This window comes from Phalangium opilio, unplaced genomic scaffold, assembly GCF_054372755.1.
Source record: "Phalangium opilio isolate 3A_F unplaced genomic scaffold, DU_Popi_V2 ptg000344l_1, whole genome shotgun sequence".
Taxonomy (NCBI): Eukaryota; Metazoa; Arthropoda; class Arachnida; order Opiliones; family Phalangiidae; genus Phalangium; species Phalangium opilio.
Window position 1 is genome coordinate 1,205,432 of NW_028324227.1, and position 19,569 is coordinate 1,225,000.

The 19,569-nt window shown below is 36.6% G+C and overlaps 1 protein-coding gene across 1 annotated transcript in view; it reads right to left on the reverse strand.

The window, feature by feature from the left end:
- LOC149609965 (galactosylceramide sulfotransferase-like) overlaps window positions 1–19,569 on the reverse strand; it is a 47,702-nt gene that overhangs the window by 22,131 nt on the left and 6,002 nt on the right. Inside the window, exon 2 of the mRNA XM_089860054.1 lies at window positions 15,760–15,826. The gene's annotated coding sequence lies outside the window, so the exon portion shown is untranslated. The remainder of the gene's footprint in view (window positions 1–15,759; window positions 15,827–19,569) is intronic.

Sequence of the window (19,569 nt, forward strand, 5' to 3'; positions counted from 1 at the left end):
AAATGTCCATCATCAATGAGAGAGTTTACGTTACTTGGGAGAAGTTGGATAATGTTAATGAAAGTTGATTGTAGTTGAGTTAAACGTACAATTTGATTACAATTTTACATTATTATGTATAAAGGTAAATAATACTTGTCGGTCTATTTAGGTATTCCTTTAAAAGGCGGAAATTCCTCCCGCAGCACCCGCAGTCTTTTCTGTCAGATGCACTTGATTGTCGGAGGCGGGCCTTATTAACGGGACATTAATTTCCCGAGGCAGAGAGCCACTCCTAATTAGGGTCGCCCGAGAGAGAGAGGACCAGCGAATATGCCTAAAAAAAGAGCTGGTAACGGTACAAATAAAAGGGAATTCTCCAGGATCGATAATCCCTCTGGCAAGTTGTTTCTATAAGGGGAATGAAAATCTCTGACCCCATCCCGCCCCCCTCCCCGCTTGTTCCAAAGTCAACTTAATTTAATCCTAGGACCCTTTTTTGTCCGTGTGTAGGACTGGACCATATAGATGAAAACGCCCACGAAAAGTTACAATTAGTTTTTTCAACAAACTTACCTTTCTGTCACGTAAGGCTCACTTACCAGTGGTTTATACTATCAAAATTCAGAAAATCAGTAAATTTTCATGATGAAAATAAATTTCATTTATGACTAAAATATATAGATTATAATTTTTGCAGGGTAAACATTAATGTTACATCTTCTGTACAACATCTAACGAAACCGAAAAGAAGGTGAGGGGAGTATAGGGCGAAATGATTCGGCTTATTAGTTACGGAAACTGATAATCATTAAGACTTCAGCGTTACGCAAAAGGTTATACAAGGTATCTTAATCAAGTCTACCGTATACCATTTATCCCAAAACGAAACGCGAGAGGAATAAGATGATAGCCTAGATGAAAGAGGGGAAAATTGGGTTCTAGAAAATGATTAAGCCTCTTCATCAAACCAATGGGTTAGAAGGGACTAGCTCTGATCTTAAGGCCAAGAAGCCGAGAGAACGAAGGAATAAGAGAGTGAGAGAGAGATTTTGGACTTCATCCACCTGAAACTACTTGGGGAGATCCCGTGGGAGACCCTTATTCCCAGCTCATGGGCATTGGCATCTAGCTTCTGGATTGGTCCCAAAATAGAGCGTCAAATGATAAACGTGTGCATGCACTGCCTTACCGGAGAGAGTTTGGTTTTAATGTTGTTTCACCCTCCAAGCTGATTTTCTCTCCCTAGTTCGCTCTAATGGGGGTTGAGGTTAAGGATCCGGAAGGATGTTATCTTTTAATAACATACACGAGGCTCAGATGTAAAGAGAAACATTTATGGTAAAATCTAAATTCTTTAGTTTTAACATGGAAAATATACTGACTTATATTTGGTCAATAAGGTTTGGCGAAGTATATATACTCGTTAGCTGACTCTGTACTCGGGAAAGCCAAACTTGCTTAGCTATAACGGAGTCTAGATTTTATGGGGTTATAACGGCATAAAATTTCAATATGCAAATAATACCGTTATTATACAGTCTGTTTCTGATAAGTCTGCCATAAATTAAGGGGGAAATGTCCTATGGGCTATTTTGAGTCGAAAATGTTTAAAATACTCCAATCTTAAATTGAAAATAGTAGCCCGGACGGCAAAATGTCATAAAACATTTTCGAAACAAAATCACCTAAATAACATTCTTCTTAGTTTCTTTCAGACTTATCAGAAACACCCCATATTTGCCATTATTTAACCTGTTGACATATTATATCACAACATTATTTACCACCTGATAAATACGACTGCGGAACCCTGAACCATATTCTATTTTCTTTTCGGCACTACATTTTCACGCATTGCATTTCAATGTAAGCGAAAATCCCTATAGCCTCAAGCACATGCTTTATTATCTGTGTGCAATTTGTTTACTTTTAAAATGCTTAGTTTTCTCCAGTAAATTAAAGAATCAAGTCAACCACCAGTTTTTCAAAGTGAATTTACTCTCGGTAGGCTAGGTCATTCGGTTCGCGATGAACAAACAAGTTGAAATATTTGGACTTACTTTAAAACAAATACCCATACGCACCGCTGGTCTTTCGAAGACGAAATGAAAATCTACCGGTAGCCGGAAACCATCCATTCTTATCGAATACCTTTTGTTCTCTCGGTATATACGTTACCCAACTGTACACGTAACGCGGGAGCCCCTGCAGGCTGCGGGACGTAATAAAAAGGAAACGACGCTGCTCTACGCGGTGGGTTCCAATTCTTTTATGATACGCGACAGTTTAACTATCGACAACGGATTGCCCCTGTTAATGATCGTTTCAAGGTCCGAGAAAAATTGTCCGGTTAGGTTGACCGTGATATATGGAGCTTCTTTCCCCTCAAGGCTTAGCGGTAAAAATCCTTCGATAGAAATGGTGGTGGAAATGATTCCACTAAAGAGAAGTCGAGAAATTTCGTCCTGCTACTAAAGTTCTGCGGATTCCAAGTGAAGCCATAGACAAAACTACGAAAATAGGTTCATTTAAAACACCAATCTTGACGAAAACGAAGAGTAGTAACACGTGGTTCTACATCTTTATATGTTGAGGCATACCTTCCAATTTAAGCATTTTTCTTTGCATTGTGTAAAAAGCCGGAATATAGAAGGTGAAAATTGAAGAAGTCCTTTTAATTCGCCCTCTAGAGGCAAACAATAGCAATCTTAACATTGGTTTTATTTCACCTAAATATGTGGATATATGCCCAATATTCCGTTCATCCGCGCATGTGTTAAGTATAGACTCGCTTATCGGATGCAGTCACTGACGAGTTCGAATGCGAAGTTATTTGTCTAGCCACACGACATCTAATGGTTGGGAAATATCTGATCGACGCTGAAGCCTTAAAGTGATACAAACAATTTATATAGAAATCGCTCCACAAACCTTGCAAGTCCGACTGGGGGAAAACTAAGCTTTAGAGCACGTTATCACGTTTCACTTTCAGTGTATTCTGAAGCCAAACTAAATGACCGCGCATTTCAAAAGCGGGTTTCCCGCCTTTACTCCCAGGAAACGCTGGACTTTGAAAAGTTGAAAATACAGAACCGCTTGTGGGAGAAACGACGCGAGTTGCAGTCGCTGTGTGCCCGGGATTGTTAACCTTCTGCCCAAAAAGAGAGACGTAACGATAGCAAAGTTGATTGGGTACTTTGGCTTCTCCATTTCCTCGTTAAACTTGTTTTGCACAAAGTTCTATTTGTTGAGTTTAAAGATGGCGAAAAACATTAAAGCATTACACGTAAAAAGATGGGTGACTGGACTGGTGAAAGCGTTACTAACTCCACCTATAAATCGCTGATAGAATGGGAACTCAAATCCACCCGTTCAACGCCCCTCTCTTTCTTTCTAAAGGTCTTTAGATGGAGTTTCTTGTCACCGCGAAAGTTAAGAAATTTATCGCTGTTGGGTGTTTTGCCACTCCAAGGTTTCCGGCTGTATTAGTTTATGGTTGTTTCTCTCTAAAATTGAAAGCGCAACAACGAGGAATGGTTGCCTTTTGTCTTAAGCTCTCTCTCTTTTAAGATGTATGTTCATAATTGTTGTCAAGAAGAAAAATTACGAGGATCTCTATGTAAAGGAATTAAGTTCTTTGATTAATAAACATTTCTCAACTGCTTTATATTTTAGCTAGGCAAGAAGCTACTAGACAGTTTATGGAATTGACTTGAAAGTTTGTATGATTTCAAGTTTAAATGCCTCCAATATTTGCATGTATTAATCCTAATTTAAATGTTTGAATTGAGATTTCTGGCTAGGGCCGTTATTGAAAGATCTTTTATCTTGAACGCTATATATTTTAGGTTAGTTTAAACTCTTTGACTTATATTATTATTATTATGTTAGTGTTGCTAAATAGCCCACTAACAGGGTGAAAATACCTAATGTATTTTCAACGAGTGCCTGTAGAAATGTTTTACCCGCGCATCAATGTTCAGGGAGAAGCTAACCACCAGGGTTAAAAATATCGGATCGCCTCAAAAAGAAAATAAATAAGGTAGAATTTAATGCTTCATTTATTAATTGTGTCATACGTTAAGGTAAAAAAAACACCCACAAAACCATACAAATTTAGGAAATTGAGAAATGAGAAACACCGGCTGGTAACCTTTATATTTATCAAATAAACTTTTATGGAAGAATACTAGGAGGCCAAGGGTTCTGACTAGACTTAATCACCAAATGGTTTTTCCGAGCGAGAACTTTCTACTCTTCCTTTTTCGGTTCCCCCCTTTTAGTTTGAGGAAATTCGGAGCAAAGGTGAGCAACTCCGAGCAGCCAGCTTCCGCCAGTTCAGGAAAAGATAAGAAGGAAATTCTCAGTTGCACTAGGGCGCACTCCTTTCTCTCTCCCGCTCTCTCTCGTATATCGGAGTTAATGGAGGGAGACGATCCCTCTACACCCTTTGGGAGAGCGAATAAGACCTCGAGTTGCTCCAAGTCGCCCCCTTCTGTCCGATTCTATTTCTTAAATCGTTTTCCCTAGCGAACCTCTAAGGAGTAAAATGGAGTAGAAAGGGTTACCCTATATAACATCATCTATAGAGGCGAAAAAAAAATGTGGGTTTCTAAAAACGTCGAAGATTTTTCAACTTCTTAATCGGCCAATTCAAGCTTTGGATGCCTTCGCTTAGGACTGGATTTTAGTGCAGCGAAGAAGAGGGGAGATTGCACTTTCTCTGAATTAATGATACAAGCTTTGACGGAAATATAAAAAACCCCACGCTCAACTGTTTCTAATGGCTGCTTTAAGTATTGCACCATACCACATGCAAGATTGCTTTCGATAATATTAATCTATAACGATTATGTCGTTAGGAACTAATAATTAATAAGAATACTAAGACCAATCGTAAAAAATTGTATTTCACTACCACTGAGTCAAATACCAAATTTTTTCAATGACTAAAAACTATCAAGGGCTCTATGTGAAGTTTCATTTCTCATTGCAAGAGGTACATTTTTACCCCGCCTTAGAAGCCTGAAAGATGTTAACAAAAACAATCCGTCGACTCTTTCGCCTAGGCTACTTATGTCTCTACAGTAAACTATACCTAAAATGTGTATCTGATCAGAAACGTGAACTTTCTTATTTGCTCAATTATTAAAACAAACAAAAACCGTAATAAAAGCATAGTAGGTTCGTTGGTTTACAAACACACACATCGTGCGCTCGCCGCGGGAAATAATGTATAGAAACTACAGAGAAGAAAGCTACTTTCTTCGCGCTAACCCTAAAAAAGATCAAGGCAGCGGAACTAGGGAGCGAACGACGTCTAGAAAAAACTTAAGAGTGGAAATCCATGTTTACACGAACAAAGGGCTGGGATATTTTACGTGATATACAAGAATGGAAGAAATGGGAACAGCGGCCAGAAAAAGAAAACAACTGCCGAGTACAAGTTGAAAAGAAAAACCTCAAGAAACTACCGAAGAAGGCGCGTTGTAAAACCAGGCCGCATAGTGGTCGTTTTCTTCGACCTGCACAAAATGTTTTGAAAAAATCATTTGGGGAAACTAAACCAATAGAGGGATGAACGATCAAGAAATGAAATAATGCTTCAGAGTTGTTCCTAAAAATCATTCTAACCTTTTGTACCGTTCTATATTTCTAACTGGACAAAGATACATGGCGTAAATGAATTCAAATACTTGAATAAGAAGAGATGGATAGGTATGCTACTTAATAGTAAACCCTGATTTGATTTTACTGCTCATTTACGTGCATTTCTTCGATCAAATAAAGATAGCCGGCCTTTTCAAGCAAATAACTTAGTGATGACAATGATAACGAATTCCTTGAAGTGTCCTCGAATGAACCTTACGTTAATATTCATTTTGTTAAACACTACACGCACTGCATGCGTGGAAGTAAGGTCTTATCCTTTCCCTGTTTCAGCTACCTTTCATTTAACAATAAGAAATACGAGTCTTAAGAATGTTCTCGTTCATCCAACAATCTCCGGAAAACAAGAAAGAAAGAAAAATAAATTAGAATAACGCGGAGTGACGTCCGGAGAAAGAATCTCTGGAAAAGAGTTATACCCCCTATCAGACACGCTAAATTCCAAACCCAAACCTCAACTCTTTTTCGTTTTCATCCAGCAGGATCGCGCGAGGACAAGTAGCCAGCCCAAGTAATGAAAATTCGTGCAGCACTCTACGAAACGCGTGCATTCGGTGGAGTGATGCCGAGACAGTCTGTGGAGAAAACAATAAGTGGAATACCATCTATTCCTAAACAAAGTGCGCCACTATAGAAAAGTTTCCAAATATACCAGCAGAAGGGTATAATAGAAGAAGGATGAGCCTCTGTATCTTCATATTGAAACCCGGGTAATGATTTTCTTTCTCTTTTGAGCAATTTCGCGACGAGTAATTGTTTCATGGCTTTTGCATTCCTTGGAGTAGTTTCTCTAAGAACTTACATTTCCTAGATCAGCATCTTTCTGGAGAAAATCTTGGTAAACCGTTGAAGAATAAATTGCGTTTCCTTTACACGATTTTGTTTCTTCCTTTCCTTAACCCCATCTTCTACCTCTTTTTTATTGATCATCTAGGTACTAGCTATATAGCAAACTTTGAAACGAAAGAGACTTTCTACACGCGAGCTATATACCCTTCCAGCGCAGCTTCCCCGAGTCTTACCGCTGAGATGTAATACCGCGTTTTCCTTCAGAGAAGCTCTCGATTCTTGTATAAAGCAGAAAATCGAATCAGAAGAGCTACGGATATAGTTATATGGTCCCTTCGGTGTAGTTGGCCCCTTTACAAAGGTTAACCCTATATAGTTTCTTCTACATCTTCCGTATACACCTAGAATCTGAAAACGGACTCCCAAAAATCGAGCAGTGCAAGTAATAAAGATTAATATTCAAATTTTCATCTTAAATTTCGTCAAGCGTCTTTGAAATTTTATAATTGGAATGATTAAAAAACCAAATCGTGAATTTCCAAATCTTCTCAAACTTAAACTTCTACTCCTCTTTCCTTATTCTCTCTGGTTTCAATAAGGGATGAAATATAGTAAATTATAATTCCGATTATATATTTCCATCGCGTATGTTCAAAGTAGAATTAGCAGAGTACATTACAAATTAACTTAATTGAATTAATACTTGCATTCGGAAAATTGCATTAATATATTTGAACCGAGTATTTAAGTAAACGAACATTACGAGCTTCATCGGCATTAATGTTGCGGCTTAAAACGCTACGAATCAATAATATTGGATTCTAGAAATGTATGTCTTGCCCAGCATATTAAAGACACTCCCCGTTCAATTTCAGCACCGGATGAGTGGTACCGTCGTTTCTACCTAGAAAGCAATTCTATGCAAATTTTACCAACTTTCTCTTTCACTCTCCTAGAATATTATCCGTTCAAACGATACCTTAACCCTTTCATTCTCTCAGTAAGGACGAGTCTGCCATTGGGGCCAATGGTACCGACATTGTCCATACCAGTCAAATTAAAAGACACTTCAGCGTCATCTTCGATTATTATTGGTTTGTCCTCCGTTAAAATCGAATTAAACCAACATACTAAATGCACCATCACCATGCAGGAGACACTTTTAACTGTTTTATAAAGGATAAATGCTCGTACTAAATATCCTGTGTTTATGTAAAGTATTATTGGGTTATGATGATAGTTTGTCGAGAGAAGGGAATTACCTTAAGATCATTTTCAAATAATATTATAATGGAATATTTTGAATAAATCGATGCGCTAACTCTCAAAGGTAGATAAAGTTACTGTTATCCGTTATTTTTAGGTAACTACTTTGTTCTATGTCAGCAGCATATCCCGAAAGAACTTTAACATACAATTTTCTAATTTTTATCTATAAATTCCCCAAGGAAATTCTGGAACCTACGCAAACAGTTCCAATTTCTCGCTCAATATTTCACGTCTAGCGACAGATTACAGTCAAGTCAGCGTCACGTAACATTCGCTTTTCCAGACAGTATTTACTTCGATATGGCGAAAGAGATAGAGAAAGTTTAAGATTAATCCGCTATTTCCAAAGTTGTTTAGAACTTGAACGAAAGTTCTCGGTCCAAATTAAATTGAAAGTAAAATATACGAAGGAGACTTAATGGAATTAACAGTCCGATTTGCAATTTCTGAAACAAGACCATATACGGTAAAGTGTTTCTCAGTGGGATAAGCGAATGCGTAACCGTACATTTCGGAATCTCATCTGGAAGGTGTATATGGGGCGTAGAAAACAGCCACGGTTGGCTGAGATTAAAGGAGACGAGTTTTGCAAATTATATACTAGACCTTGGCCACGCAAAGCCCCCCCCCTCTCCGAGCGGGCCTAGATAGATATCCATTGAAATTGAAATTGGCGATCGTGAGGGCAAGTAAGACTCGGGATTTGCGCCTCAAAGTGCGTTAAGCGCGAGCCCGCACTTTATTGGACAAACAATTAGAGAGTGCCGATAAAGAATCTAATTAAATTACCATTTACGTATACTAAGTTCGGAATTCCGAAGGGCGCCATAGTCCGGTCGCCTCTACGTTGTCCTCAAGGTCTTTAACAAGGTAACTCGGAACTAAATTCAAGTAGGTCCAAATTGTCCCTATTACTTGAACGTCATTATTCCGGAGTTTTGATTTAAAAATTTAATCACTCAAGCATAATTGCTACAATAGGAATGATTATTTAGCAATTTCAAGACGGTTCTGCTTCGAGCGTGACAAATTTAGTAAAGTAATTCTTTTCAAGTGATGAATACAATGATTATGAAAATGGTAGTTGATCATTATTTATTTACAGTTATTAACTAAAACCCTAATTACTGATTAATTTAGATTTTTTGAAGAAAAATACTTTAACGTTTGTTATATTTAAAACTTTGAACTTGGTAGATTCAAACTATGTGATATTAATAATCAAACACGCAGTTACGGAACTACGAACATGCCCATGTTTATGATTCAAGCATACAATAACTATATCACGGCCGATGGAGTTATGAGGAAATGTGATATTTGCTTTTGTACATTTCCTAATTATTGGAGTTACTACAATTTGGCTCCAAACTACCGATATATTAGAATGGCTAACCCATAGAGGCCACCAATTTATTCCAAATCCATGGTATCGGCCCGAGCCTTTTCCCTGCATGGTACATCTGAAACATCGACGTCTATCGAATTACGTTTTACATACATGTATATGCGGAACATAATTGATAGAGGGAGGATATACGCTAAAGTTATGAATCCGCGTACAACCAATTTGCGAGGTAATAAGGTCCAGTCATTTTGCGCCATATACTTCTTGAGTGGCTGTCCCCTCGAGTCTATAAGGATCGAATGAACTAAACATAGTTATATGAAGACTGCATGGCCGCGGTTCTCACTTCCGCCTCTTAATTGAGTGCTCGTCCGTGGCACGTGTCTAATTAGTATATTAAAAGTATTTAACGAAGTATCTTGGCACTTAAATTATATCGACTATAAACGTACCATAATCATAACCAGTTGATGAATATCCAGACATTTTCGTCAACGTTTGGATATTTTTCAGAAACAGAATTGTCCTCGGAAAAAATACATCCAACCAAGAATACAAGAAATATTAAACAATCTGGGTTATAATAAAATCCGACTTTTCTATTCAAGAAGAGCAGAAAATACGGCCACAGAAAGAGGAAAAGAGGTATTGTTTATAATATCACACTGTTAAATCATCTCATATCTTAAGTAGTTAAGTTTGTATCTGAAGTGATGGTTTTTCCCATGGTATTAACCATTTTCTTCAAAGTATCTTAGTAATATCATTACATTTTTGTATATAATTTCCAATACCAATTTTTATCGCTGTAAAGAATAAAATATGACTTAATAGTTGAATTAAGATCTGAATTAATGGCTTTTTTCTCATAATATTAATCCTTTCCGTTAAAGTATCTTAGAAATTTCATTATATTTCGTATAGACTTAATCCAATTACGACTTTTATAGCTGTAAAGAATAAAATAAAATCTATATTCCCAGACCCTCATTACAATATGGGTTCAGGCATACTTGTAGAAAGCGTATGAAAGCAAAGAAATTGATCTAATCCGGATTGTTTTCTTTAGAAGTTTCTCGAGAGTAGGAAGCCTAATTTATTCTTCTTTTTATTTCCGAGCGGACGTTCCTAAAACTATCCTTTACTTAGTTAGAAACTCTTGGATCAATGAACTCATTACCTTTTCATTAGAGTTATGCCTAAGTGCGAACGAAGTCAGCCCACGCGCGTTAATTTAGTACATGGAAACGGGGGAAAGGACGGAGAAAGAGAAGAAAGAGGATGATAGGGCTGAAAAAAAAAGAAAAAAGTTGGCTGTAGAAGACCAACGTGTACGGGAGACGATGGCAGAAGCCAGCGAAACTAGACCTTTGAAGCAGCTACCGGGGTCATTTGCATGTTATTGAAAACCCATGACCGCGGAAAGGAAGGCATTCTATCCTCCTTATTTTGTAGGAGAGGAAATCTAGCTCGACACTGCCGTCCAGACGTTTGTAACTTAGAGTAAAAACATACCGTGAACCAGAAACTGGTGAAAGGTATTGTGCCAGGGATAAATGAGGTAAGAATTATGATGGTCGATCTCGACAGAGGGAGCGTCCTTTACTATTCCGTACTGTACAACCCTACCTAAACGCTGAGGATGCTGGGAGGACTTCAGTGGGGGTACAAAGGTAACGCTATAGGTATGGGCGTAACCACTCCTTCGCTTTCTCCTTCCAGATTGTGTTTCCCACTTTAAAGTTTCTTACTACTCTGAGATCACTCTCGATTTTCTCTATTACGTCATAAAATTCAACAGGAACAGAGTGGCGCGATAATGAAATATACTACAAGTAATAAACGTCTGATTTCACAGAAACCTCGTTTTTTATCACTGGTTATCCAATCGCTCCTTCTGAGCAGTTTAATGTGAGACGCGGGAGCTTTAGACATCGCCCATCATCTTGATTCTACTCGGAAGGTTCTCGGTTCGTTCTCTAAAACCCTCGCTGGTGGAAAAAGCAATTTTGAAGGCACAGCGTCAATGAAAAGGAACCCCTTCGTATATGACAATAATAATAACAAAAATAGCCATAGAACCAATAAGTATTCCATAAAATCTTTCAAGCCTTTGCGTAATCCTGCTTGGGGTTCATTTTTCAGGACTTTCATGTTTAATCTTCCTATTTAGTTTGCATTATTAAGCGTCGCTTTACCTCGAATCTATGACCTACGTTACTTCATGACAAGCTCTCAGTAACCAATGACAAACTTATGGAACATCTTATTAACTTAAGAACATACTTATGAACCAACGATTAGATACTTTTTATTAACACTTTACTTCTGCCGATGATAGTAATAAGAATTTTCCTAAGCTAGGGTCCAGTCTCTTACCATCCCCGGCTACCACGAGGATGAAAAAACGGGTAAAAAGCGGGATTCATTAATCTCACGCTAGATTAAATCAAAATACCCCGCGAAAAATTTTCTTTAATCTTCTAATGGTCTTTTATATTAAGAGGAACTTAGGGTCTTGTCGGCTGGAAAAATAAGAAAATTATACCTAGCTCATTTATTACAACCTCTTAATTCTTAACGCCATACATGCAGGATAGAGATATTAAATACCGTTAAATTCTCTATTAAATTGGCCGGCCTTTCTTCGACGAAACGGTTTTTAAAAGACAAACTTTTTTATAACCCTTTTTTACCGCTTTAACGGATGTCTTAATACTAAGTGATCATAGTTAATTAAAGTGGATTAAATAATCATATTGGACGTTTTAAAAATATATATAGCATTATACTTTGTTTGTTAAATAAAATTCTTGCATTGCCAATATGGCGAAATCCCTATTAGTTAAAAAGGGCTCATGTTTTAACCTAAGAAATTCTATTATTTAGCTTCGGATTGTATCCTGTTAAATGTGAAATTAAGAGCGTCATGACACAATAACCACCATCGTTCAACAACAAAATGCCCATTCCCGCGGTTTTAATCCTGTTATATGAAATATGAGAGAAAAATATCTTTAATACATACTCTATCAAAGAAACGCGACCTAACTCTATTTAGAAAAATATGAAGAAAAAATAATGACTTTTAAAAGTCAATTTCTCGGCTATCAAAAGCATCATTGAAGCGACCTTTTTCAGCTTTTTTTTTGTCATGTATATATATATATATATATTTTTTTCGCTTCCACTTTCATTCTCTTTGTGTTCCCATCCAGGCTCTCCATCTTTTAAGCGGAGTGGAAAAAAACCCAGCTGTTTCAACATAGGTTTCACAAAAGGGTATGGCCTATACTATACGCTTATGTGTGATGCGGGAAAGCAAGAAAAAGAAAAGAAAAAAATACAATTTTCAGTTCTTTCTGATATACTCTAGTGCATGCCCTATGGACGCATTTCCCCTTCACTTCATTCGTTCGTTTAAACCTTTGCCATTCTTCACTTATTTTTATATATATATATAGATTTTCTTCTTCCATTTCAATTTTTACTAACGTTTCTCCATCAATACCAAAGATTAAATAGAGTAAGATAAACCATATGTATGGGATCATAAACTTTGACTTTCGGAAATTGTTCTTTGGTGTTTTGTTTCAGTTCTAAGAAATAATTACTAAATAATGAATAGACTCCCACAAAATCCGATGTTAGATACGTTGAGAAAATGACTTCTTAATGATTCCAAATCGCTGTATGAATTCCTAGTAAGACTGATTTAATGAAAAAGCAGCTATCATCCACGTGAAACTGAAACTGAGACTAAAATTCAATAACCAAAAGTAAAAGGCAAGAATTTCGAAATATAACGATTTTTCGTATTGGTATTGGTAAAACGATGTGGGGAAAAGGAATAATCATAATATCGTACTGAAAACTATAGAAAATACAGTCAGATAAATAGAAACTCCCCCTAGTTGACCGAAGCGACAGAAATCAGATGGAACTCGAATTTTCTATTCCTCTGGGCCTAGTTAAAATTTCTTTAGCTAGGATCTCTTAGCCCTAGAATCAAGAAAAACATTTCTGGTTAGAAAAAGGTAGCAGGTGTTTAGCCAGCAATCGGAAAGAGATGGTTAGAGAAATAAGGCCTTTTTGAAGGCGAGCACCGACCGCTTCGTGCGGATTTGCATACCAAAGTAATGAGACCGTATAATGAGATAAAACCCTTCCTTCTTCCCGCAGCTAGAGGTAGCGTAGCCCGAGCACCTTTTAAAGAATCATTGTTTTATATTGCGGAAAACGGAACAGCAAAAGGGGAGAGGGTTGTTTTTTTTCTTTTACTTTTTAAACAAATAGTCTTTAAATTTCAAGGAGCGCATTTTTTTGTTTTTTCGCTCTTTTTTTTCTATTCGCTACAATTTCAATTTTCTTATTTCTCCAGGGGGAAAGGAATTGCATTCTCATTTCAAATACACTAGCAAAATAAAAAGAAGAAAGAAAAAAGCGTAAAATTCACTTTCCCGAATTTGGAAAATTGCTTTTCGGTCAAAACAATTGCCGTATATCTTTCTTACTTTCAGCATTATTTCTAGTTTAAAGGAAAGGGTCGTCTAACATAACATTGCACTTTAAAAGAACGGAAAGATTAGGTTAGACTTAGCAGTCGCATTAACTAAACCAATGGGGCGGATGGCGCGGTAGTCCTCGTTTATAAGACTAATTAAATGAAAATTATTATACAATAACAGATCATTTATTTTATTTTCTTAATATTTTTCATTTTATATTTAGAAAAAGGCCGTTCTTTAAAAAGTATAATGTTACGTTACCTTTACCTGACCTTTTCCTTTAAATGGGATACTGAAGGAAGATCAGGAGGGTACATTGAGGAAAGGGAGATATGTTTTGCGTGGAAAATGCTTTTCGCGCTACATTGAGTGTAAACTATTTTTCAATTTCCATTTCTTGCCTTTTATCTTTCGCTAGTTCTTACTTTCTCTAGTGGCTTTCGAGTTAAGCCTAATTTGAAAGAAACGACGTAGAAAATAAGACAAGGATTCAATTTCTTCTTTTTTTTGGTTTTGAACTGTAAGAAGATGTTACGACCGGATTATAATTCTCATTATGGAAATGAGTTTTCTCTTTCCAATCAAATATTTTTTTGTCTTTTGCGTGAAAACCAGTGTAAATGATTTGTCAATATAATATTTTGTGACACAAACTAAAAAACTTAATCACGCTTTTTAATTTCTACTAAAAAAATTCAGTCGCTAATTTCTAGCACTTTCAATAATTCAGTTAAAAATTGCTGACAAAACCGCCTATCCCATTGCAAACAAAAAACAGAATGAAATAATTCACTGAAAACCATTTAACCATTATAAATTCTTAATTCTAAAATAAACACAATTTTATTCCTTGGGTTTAAAGTTACGGTTCGTTTGTTATTCCAGGGTAATTTTTATAAGAGAGATACGCTTATAAGAGAAGAGACAAAAATAACCGTCGAGTTGACAATTTTTCTCTCTTTTTCCCAACCACATAATAGAGGGAGGGCGGGTGACGAGGGAAGAGGGACAAGAAAAAATATATAATTCCGCCGATGTGGCACAATTTTATTGATTTAATCGATTAACGAGTCCAAGTCCCTTCGCGTTTCAACGTTACGTTGCTCTACCCTAGCTGGGATAAGATGAGGTCTGAGGAGAAGATTGGTAACTCGAGGAAGAGTGAGGATGGCGAAAAAACCGTATGCAAACGCGTTGAGATAAAAAAAATGAGGAAGAAAAATACGTGTGGGATTTCGAAAAAGGGTGTAGCATATCCTAAGTTCATTATTTGAGGTCTGCCATTTGATATTCTCTGATAAAAATCACGATGAGTACTCGCTTAATTCAAAACACACTGGTGAGAGCGTTGGGAAATGTTACCTACACATGTACATATAAGAAACACCCTGTATACGATTATAACATGGCATCGCGGAACCGATTTCTTCAAATAATGGGCTTCTGATCATAAAACTGAGGAATTGACTGAAAGATAACGAAAAAAAATATCCTCTACTTGCTTCTCGCTGATGTAAATAGATAGACCTACATCATAAGTTTAGATTACCCATATAAGACAATAAGGAAGACAACGCCCATGCACGCTAATTTTTAGTTCAAATTAGTTAAGTTTTAAAGATTTATTATCTTTTGATGAATTTAAAATCTTTTATAATAAAAAAAACCGTAAGATGAAAAGAGAGGGTGAGTTTCCATTTGACTGTGAAATTCGATGATGGCCAAAAATGGTAATATTTTGGGTTGCTTAATGCGAGAGATATGAAGTCTGTCAAAAATAGCGTAAGTTTAAGACTAGACAACTTCTTTTCACAGAGAGAGCGAGCGGGAGAATCTCTGATTCGATTAAAATATGATGGTTTGATCTCTTAGTATAGGGATGAGGATGAAAGGACCAGAAATGGAGGAGAGGCTTACTTATCAAGTATAATTCATGATTGCTAACCGAATTGCGCGGCACATTTAAGCATAAGATAATTAACCAGACTCAAAATATGCTCCATTATTACAGCACCTCACCAGATGTCGTTTTACCAGAATCTATGACGTTCCACCTACGTCACTACATGACAAGTTCACTGTATTTCACTGATCATTTCTTATGATATAATAAAGAGGGGTACCTTCGATCTTGGAAGTTTACATTGCATCTCTAGTAACCTTCTCTAAATTATGAAAGAAGTACTGACTTACATGAGCTGTACACGAAGACGACTTCTTAATGAAAGTTACGGATCCATTGTTCTTAAGTAATCGTTACCTGTAAGATACAGAAGGATTAGCAATCATACTTCGTGACTGGCAGAAACTTTTCAATTAAACTTCGTAGGAAATAGACCCCTAGGGGTTTTGGTTAGTACAGTATACGGAAAGAAAAAACTCTTAATTTAGTATATTTAATTTTCATTCAAGCGTAGAGAGTGGTTGGAGAATCAGAGATCTTCCTTTATTAACAAAGAGAAAGAATAGGGTAAAAAAACTGAATAAAAGAACAGAAAAGGAGACTCGACGAAGTATGGAGGAAGGATGAAAGCCTAATTATTTGGCGGATATTTTCTTAGAGTATAGGAAAGCAAAAGAAATAAGTTGATAAGATGAATTGGGAAGCTTCATCAAAATAGCCCGAGGGGACGTCGTTCCGTCACATCATTTTCGTTTAGGCTTGTATTTGGGTTGAATTCCATTTAATTCAGTGGCAAAGGAAATTAAATATGAGCGAGAAATCTGGCTCTCAATTTCTCATCGATGAGGGAATATTCTCTATCGTATGAAATTGGTGCTACTAAAGATATAATCAAACATGGAATTTGGTGTTAGGGCCGTAATCTCAAGTTTACCTCTACTATTTCCGGTTTACTCATATAACCGCCATATTTTGAAGCTTAAATACTACTCAGTTGTGAGGTCATGAAAAGCTAAGAATTGTGAACATCCCGATAAACACCCAATAATTGCGATGATTTTAATCACAATAAAAACAAAAATTTGTGATAATTTTAGTTCAATAATCGAATAATTGTGATAATTTTAGTTCAATAATCGAATAATTGTGATAATTTTAGTTCAATAATCGAATAATTGTGATAATTTTAGTTCAATAATCGAATAATTGTGATCATTCCTAACAGAACGCTCAACATTGTACGTATCTCTGAAATGTTTATGAACTCAGGAAGCCACCTTGTTTTTTATCCATCCAGAGGAAGGGTCAAAAAGACATATCCAAGTTCCCCTTATACGCTCTAGAATATCAAGATATAGAATGTAAGGGACAGGATTTCCAAGATGAGCACCATTCTCTACAGCCCTCTTCTTGGATCAATGGCTCTCTAAAAACGTGGGTCGGCTAACGTTAGCGCCATTTTTACACGTCAAACAAGACTTGGGTAGAAAAAAAAAGAAGGGTAAAAAAAATTCACTCGACACAAAGAAATTGCGCGAACGCCCTTGCTCCGTACCCAAGGCGATGGAAATGATTCGAGATCCTCGCGCGTCAACGAGAAGAAGAAGCTGAAGATTCGGATAAAAAATCTTAGACTAATAATATTACATAGAGACTGGTCATCTTCTGTGGGATGGAGGGAAGGTACGACTGGTCTTATATTAAATACATAAAAACAGCAGTAAATTGTAAAATATAAACGACACCAGCGCGGGAACATGCCCAAAATTATCTTCCATGAGGGGGTGTAGCAGTAATTATGGTAACATAAAATAGCACCGGCTCGGTCCTACATTTCCGCGCATGAAGATATTTTGTCTATAAGATAAAATGTATAAAATTATATAAAATCTAGTGACCTCGCTTGACGTTATGTTAAGCGATCGTATATATGTCTATTTTTGACGTTTTTCATTCAAAATTCAACGAAGAGAAAAAAGTGTATCATTCCTAAAGGATGTGCGAGAAGGAAATAACACAAAAGGCGCGTATGTCGCCTAGGCTTAGATGCAACAAAAAAAAGTTAAAGATGAAGATATTTTTTGGCGAACATTTTTCGAGTCCGAGAAACACGGTTCAGGGCCGTGGATGGCAAAGAAGATTGGCGAAAGAGGTTTCAGCAGAGAAACTTTTATATGTTTTTTTTTTACTTTTTACTTCCCTCTCTCTCTTCAAGAAGAAATAGAGTCTTAGCGGTATGACAGCTTTACTTGGACGAAAAAGAAGAAAACTCTGGGTTTGGCGTTGATCCCATTCTTTAAACCAGTTTTTCTTCTGATCCTCTCTCACGAAATATTATGTACGGCATTACTGTGTACTGTAGGCGAGGTAGAGCTAAAGAAACCTAACGAAATCGTATCATATCGGAGGTTTTGAACTCGCACTCTGTCTTCTTAAATCCCCGAGATGCGTCTTTGTTTCGGAAGACGGAAGAGAGGAAAATGTGGATTAAGTTGTTGATCAAAGAACAAAAGAAGCCGCGAACTTCTCTTTTTAAGAGATTATACTTTTTTTTTAAATTACACTTGTAACAAAGGTGTATTTTACAAATATTTCTGGTTTGTAGACAAACAACTATGCGCATTTGCGTACGACGCCATATGCGAGCAAATTTCTTTGACGCCAACAACTTCCGCTACCAATGCGTGAATGGAAATTATTATAACAGTTTACAAGTTCGTCCCACCCCCTTCAAAATATTTCTCTGAAAGCTCTCCCAATGAAACATATTTATAGCACCTATGAAATGGCTAAACATTCGATAAATGGAGGTATGTCGATAAAGTTGCGAGATCAGGACTTCATTGCAATAGCGAATATTTTTTTGGCCTTAGAACGAATAGACTTCAACAAGAAAAAGTGGATTTCTATGTTAAGATTAAGCGCATCTACTATTATATATACACGTTTCTACAAGAACCCACTACATAAGGCCTTCGTTCTGAGCAAGATGCAACAGCTTCAATGATTTATATCACTCCGGCCCTTTTTTGCTGCTACGGTGCAAATACCCAAGTTTACTCTGCGAACAAAAGAAAAAAGTGCACCACGAAACAATTTCGAAATAGTTTGGGGAAACCACAATGTTGACAATAAATATAAATGGCTTCTGCAGTGTATACAGACTAGAAATACTTTCGGTCAAACTATTTCCAAATCCTACAACCCCTCTTCATCACCTCTACCTTGCCCACAAAATGCAACGTACAAAGGACTCTGAGAATTTGAACAATGGTTTAATAGGAAACGCTTCGCTATTTTGGTAAGCTCTAATAAAAAAGCTACGCCTTGAATTTCAAAGAGACATTGAATGTAACTGAGGGGAAAATTTAAAGGCGTGAATTGAAAAGATTGTCTATTTTGAAGATAAGATAAATGTAATACGCGGATTCTCTCTGCATTTCTTCATTACACGAAAGAGTCAATTGTTTACGAGAGTTTGTAAGATTTCCCTGGCGGCTAAAGTTGGTGAGTGCAGTCTACTTTTTTCAACTAATTGGACAAAAACCACAAAGGCCTATCTAATCTTTTCCCATTCAAAAACAATATCAGATCAGCACACGACGTTGATCAACTGTAGTCTGCAGTTAAATCAGGTCGGTTTTTCTTAAACAGTGAGACAAGCAAGATTATCAAAAACAGTTAAACTATCGATTCTACTTCTAACACTGGCAAATTCCGCTGAGAGAAAATGGGATAAAATGAGAGCGTGAAATTATTGGGTGTACCTCGTATGAGCAGTTCCCGGCAGTGTTGTTCTTGGTAGTACAAATGTACTTTTTTAGTACATTTTCAAATTTCGAGTACGAAAAATACATTTTGTATTTTTGGTAGGTTATTTAGTACTTTTTGGAATTTCTAGAATGGGAAGTATATTTTAATTTTTTTGGGGGACGATTTTGCACTTTTTTGAATAACGACGAGGAAATTAATCTCTTAGTATTTAAAAAAGTTGATTCTTTTTTTGGACGAACTTAATCTGGCGGACACCTTGTTTTATTTTTCAACTCACTTTCTTTTTTAAAAAAAATAAGTCTCTACGCACAGCAAAAAAGCCAAAT